Source organism: Natrix helvetica, assembly GCF_964273705.1.
Source record: "Natrix helvetica genome assembly, chromosome: 1".
NCBI lineage: Eukaryota > Metazoa > Chordata > Lepidosauria > Squamata > Natricidae > Natrix > Natrix helvetica.
In genome coordinates, this window is record NC_138548.1 from 244,248,485 (window position 1) to 244,254,725 (window position 6,241).

Here is a 6,241-nt window from a genome sequence, read left to right on the forward strand (position 1 = left end):
AATTATGCCAAAGCAAGCTTTGTATTTGAGCACTCGCCCAATAGTTACAGGTGACAAGAAATTGCATTCATGTTGGTGAGTCAGACTTAACAGAGGAGGAATAGAGTCCCTATGTGCCTCCTTTGACCGAGTATAGAAACCAAGCAAGCTGCCAGAGGCTGCTGCAATGTATTAGTGGCACACCTATTTCTAAAAAAATACCTTCTGTGCAATTATTTATAATGCAGAAGGCTGCTGCTGTTCTAGGATAGTTTTTCAGTATCTGGCTGTTCTGATACACATTTTCCTGTGTGACAGTTTTGACAGAGTATTCTTGATAACTAAATTGATGCTGGATTCATGAGGCATAAAAGTCAGTAAATGGGCATTTCAATTCTATACTTTGGATTTAAAGCTAAGAAACAACCTGAAGAAAGCTAATTTTCTCATAGCATGCACCTTACACAGGAGCTTCATTGTTTTCTAATAGTGTAGGAGCTGGTGCTATGAAGTGTAAAATCAGTAGGTCTCCAATAAAGTTTACTTTTAAAAGGAGGAGGGGGGGGGTTTCTTATCCCAAATAAAAGCCTGCCTAGATCCTTCCATATGACAACACCATTCAGAATAACAGGCATTAGCATATCCAATTAGCCCTATCATTTCCACAGTACAGAAGCCTGGAGCAAGAGTGGAAGTGTTAGGCTTTTTTAAGGCCTGTAAACTAATTCGATCTATTCGTGTTGTATATTGTTGTAACATCAAAGAGCAGTTTTGTAACACTTCTATGATAATATGTGTAAAAGGTCTGATATTCCAGTGATCTCAGTATGATGATATCCAGTCGTCATGCTGATTTCAAGTTGGGATGAGATGGGCGTTTACAATTCTTGGAATAGAATCAAGCATGTTGCTTAGCACCATAGTAAACTTTGTTTTATAAAGACTGAAATCGGGCTCTGGAGAACCAGCAAAGGGAGTAGGCAGAACTTCAGATTTTTGTTCTGAAGTTCATCTTATTGTGAACTTTGTGAAGTATTTCTTGGATCTCGGCAAGCACTACAGTATTTCAATGGACAAATCTGTCTTATATGAAGTAAGACCTGTCTGTGCTTATAAGAAGATCTGTCTCAGTCCTAGAAATCTTAAAATTGAAAATGGCCTGGGTTGGGTTTAGGAATTTACCTGAAATGCATGCCTTCACTAGACAGCATTGCAACTAACAAGAATCTGCTCATGAGTAGGAAGATCTAAATCAGGGGTGTTCAACCATGACAACTTTTAAGATTTGTGTACTTCAACAATATAGTTGGCTGTGGAATTCTGGAAGTTAAAGTCCACAGGTCTTAAAGTTGCCAAGACTGGACACCACTGGTCAACGATCTTCCCATTAGTGTTTTGAATACTTTTCTATTTCAACAATCAAGAAATTAAACTTTGTGGAAACAGATGGGAAGTGGAGAATAACAGTGTAGTTATTGTTGAGATGTGAAGTGTCCCTGGAATTAAGGGCAGACTCCTTAGAATTTGAATTCTAAACAGCAATGTTACAATTATGCAGCAAACTCCCATAAGGCTAGATAATGCATTCATACAATCTAGGAACACGTTACACAAATCAGCTGAGCTAACTCAAAAGTACAGGAAAATTTTACTGTATTTTTGTTTTTAAAAAAATACATTCTAAGATGTCTCGGAGTATTTCTCCAACTGCTGATAGAATCTTTTCAGCACATTCTCTTAGCTGCTTCTATTTCAAAGTAAAACTGAAGTGAAGAACAGTCAATCCTGATATGTATGTTTATTTTTTCCTACGTTAAGAAAAGACATCCAAAAAGCTGAATATTTGAGATTTGTTACAATAAGTTTTTCTAGAACAGCTCAGTTAGGTGATAATAACTAACAGGTCACCTATAAAGATACTGAATCTTCAATGTGCTTATGGTGGTTTTACTGTATTGTTTTGGAAGAAAACCACATTTGAGAAAAAGTTGGCTAGGTTATCAAAAGGGGTGCCAAACAAGCATTTTTTCCTACTTGTATTTTTGTTTTAATACAATGCAGAGGTGGATTGCTCCCTGTTCAGCCCAGCTCGGCCGAACTGGTAGTGGCGGCAAGGGGAGGCTTCGCCCACCTACCCAGACATCGCGCACACGCACAAGCTTGCATGCACGCACAAGCAAACCAGTAATAAAACCGGTATAAACCCACCACTGATACAATGCCTCTATGAACGCTGTGTAGTTTTTACAGTTTTGTTTTGTTTTTAATTATGACCCATGAATCGTGAGTACAGTAGTCTGGGCAACATCTTTGCCAATACTGTATAGGCAATATTTAATATTAAAACGAAGACCCTCAAATATCAACTGTAATAAAATATATATTTTAATAATTAAAAGAGCACACAGTTAAGAGCTTGAATATTCGTTCTTCAAGGAGCGCAGAGTTTTGCCTGCAATGAAGTGCAACTTAATTCATAGATAAGTAATAACATTACACACACAAACCAGAAAGAACGTAATGACTTGTGATTTTAGCTGGAGTTAGATTCTGAGGTTTTTAACAGAATATAAGAGAATATTTCTTAAAAGAGTTCCGCAGAACCAAAAAGAAATGTAAAGTAAAATAATGGGATTAATTTGATTAGCTTAAACAAACAAAATGTCTTAACTTCTTCAATGTGTTGATCTTGCTGCCCATTGAATTCAGTGATGATTAGTTTGCACCTTATACAATTTAGCCTTAGAGGCCTCGGTGCTAATACCAGTTATTCCTCCTTGGTTTATATGTATGTAACCACCACATGTGCTAACTCTGGCCACAATCATTAACAAAGGCCATTGTGCTTGCTCCTTGCTGTGCCACAGATGGGTCATAAAAACTGAACCAAATCATAGATGACTAATCATGTTGCTTTAAAATATCACATGCAATATAGGTGTTGATATAATGATTAAGTACAGTGTGTAATTCAAACAAGAAGACATGAGGACATCTGCTTGGGATTCCTAAAAATAAGAAACTAAGAAGGCATTCCTGGCAGTGGGTAAAGTCATGACTCTGCTCTACCTAGTACAATTAACATGTGGTATTGGTTATAAAGTATGGGGTTTTTTATTTACTTGCGTCCAGCCTTTATTATTTTTACAAATAAGACAAACATATCCAATATAAACCCTTCTTCCTATTTTCACCACCACCACCATGTGAGGTCAGTAGGCTTCAGAGGGTGGGACTGGCCCAGAGGTGGGTTCCTACTGGTTCGGCCTGGTTCGGTCGAACCGGTAGTGGTATGGCGGCCTGGGTCGCTGGGACTGGCAGCGACCCAAGCCTGCCACCCGAACCGGTTCTCCAGTCGGCGCCATCTGTGCCACCATCTTGTTTTTAAGTTCTGTGCATGCGCAGAACAATTTTAACTGAACCGTGCATGCGCACGCAGAGCGCATCTAGCATGCGCAAAAGCGAAGTGGCAGTAAACCTGGCCAGAACCCACCCCTGGACTGGCCCGAGGTAAGCCAGCTGGCTTTCTATCCCTGGCAGAACTAGAACTCACTCCTGCTTTTAAGCCTACTGCCTTAGTGTATGGTCACAAAATTTGGCTCGACAGATTTTCTAATACAATTAAGGTCAGAAAAATATAAGCATTAAAATCTTTGGAAAGCTGTTATTATTTTTTCCTCAAAATATACAGTGTCACATAACAAAAGTTTTTTTTTCTACAGCTCTTCCCTCCAATCTCTTTGGGCGTGTAGAAATACTAAGGACACCTGTAAAAATATGATTCTTTTTTTAAAGGCTAACTATTATTCCATCAGTCAACAACATTAGATATTGGGGAATGAGTGCCATTACAATTCAAGTGACTTTGTGCTGTATTGTGCTCATCACTATTTTGACTCAAGTACTGGTATAATTATGGGAATTGGTAGGGGAAGAGTAAGTCATGCTTGAAAGAGTATGATCATGTAGTAACAGGATACTTAGATTGTGACACAGTCCAAGTTAGCAGATCACATTTTTATAATTACATTTTCTACATACTGGGCAGGCTATTTAACATAGTTTAAACTAAAAAGGGGGGAAAGGAGGTAGAACTAACCACATGTCCTTACCATAACTCAGTCTGTGCCTTGGGAGTGCTTAAACAGAAATACTCCATGCCACATCTTGTAGTTTTTAATATATGGAAAGGGCAGCTCCATTCAGTGTATAGATAATACAGATGTAGGTTAACTGTATATTTTCTGACTCACTTATGCTTGGTAAAATACAAAATGTTGACTGCATGTTATATTTCCAACAGTGGTCCTGATAGAAGTCTTTTTATGGAAAAGCCCAAAACATGCCATGCAGTGAGAGGTTCACCCTCACATGGGCAATTGATGAAGAATTCCAAATGGACTTTCTGTAAAACAGCAAAATACCTTAGACATGAACCTGATACGAAAAGACTTATACACAAACTTACTTTTTTAAAAGTTTGGGCCTATGCCACGTGTGGCAGTTATTTGCTGCCAGTCACATTTCCATAAATCAAAACCTTAAGTGGATTATATGAATGTGATAGTTACTAGTATCACGGTCCTGTCATCTACATGTTTTTATTGGGTTTTTTTCCCTCCTCCTTTTTAGTTACCCTCCCCCTACTATTTTCACTCTAAAGGCCTCATTGTTCTTTCTCCTGCTCTGTCAAATTCTGTCCCCTCTCCCCACCCACTACACACAAACAAGACACGCTGCTGTTTTCCATTCATTAAAGAGTGAGCTGCCAAGAATCTACTTTGCTGATTTAATTTCCTTGTGATTTCAAGTGTCCCAGTGAGATGAAGCTGGATCAAGAAGAAAATTCCGACTTTGCTGGTAGTGGCCATTGGAAGCCGCATTTGGAGGGCAATGCCCTTGTAAATTCTCCTTTGGGATCGCTATACAGTTCTGTGTGTCAGGAAAATTCACTACTCTTGTTTTATATTGGTGCACATTTTGACAAAATCCTCGACTTATGACCACAATTGAGCCCAGAATTTCTGTTGTAAAGTGAGGCATTTTGTTAAGTGAGTTTTGCCCCATTTTACAACCTTTCTTGCCACTGCTGTTAAGTGAATCACTACAGTTGTTAAGTTAGTAATAAGGTTGTTAAGTGAATTTGGTTTCCCCATTGACTTTGCTTGTCAGAATGTCACAAAAGGTGATCACATGACCCTGGGACACTGCAATTGTCATAAATATGAACCAGTTGCCAAGCATCTGAATTTTGATTATGTGACCATGAGGATGCCGCAACAGTCGTACGTGTGAAAAATGGTCATAAGTCACTTTTTTCCAGCGTCACACCTTTAAATGGCCACTAAACGAACTGTTGTAACTCGAGGACTACTTCTACTAGAACTGCCCGGTAACTCTGTGGATATCATTCACAATACAGATTACAGGCAGAGTGCGATCAGGTTGGTATATGAACTGCGAACTGCTTTAATCAGGTTTGAATAAAAAGTGTCTAGCTTGTGTATCTGGTTCTGAAACTGATAAAGGAAACTGTCTGATTCAGCATGCTCTCTTTTTTGGTCTTGATCAGCAAGTTGATTTAAATTGAATGAACAGCGTTGGCTGCTTTCCTGTCATGAGTAGCATTAAAACAAAAAACTAAAAGACTAAACCCGTTGCTAAACTGTAAAACTCCACTGAAGTGTTTTGTTCCAGAAAGATGCAGAGTCTGGTGATAATCCCCGAGACTGCTCCGGTTGCTTTTGGTCCAGCTTACTTAATTTCAAGAGGAGGGGAGAGGAAAATATCTTGCCTCCAGAAGTTGTGAATGCCCCAACACTGGAAGTTTTTAAGAAGATGTTGGATAGCTATTTGTCTGAAACGGTATAGGGTTTCCTGCCTAGGCAGGGGGTTGGACTAGAAGACCTCTAAGGTCCCTTCCAACTCTACTATTATATTATTGTATCTAGGAGTTGAAAGAATATAAACTCCTCTGGTTATTCTTAACCATTTACCTCACAGATAAAGTATGATCAATGTGCACAGATGAGAGCATAAGTAAAATATTTTTACAAAAATCTTGGCAGACAACAATTCAGGCTCCTTGACACCTATCCCATCTTCCTCCTCTTAACTGTACTTGAAAATTTTACCCAGCCTGCAGGTCTAAATTGGTTGGGGATAGTTGACTTTGGAATAGTAAGCCTCTGTAGGAATATTGGATAAACTGTGAAGATTATTTGTCTCTTAAAATTCAAGCTCCTCATTTCCCCATTTTGAA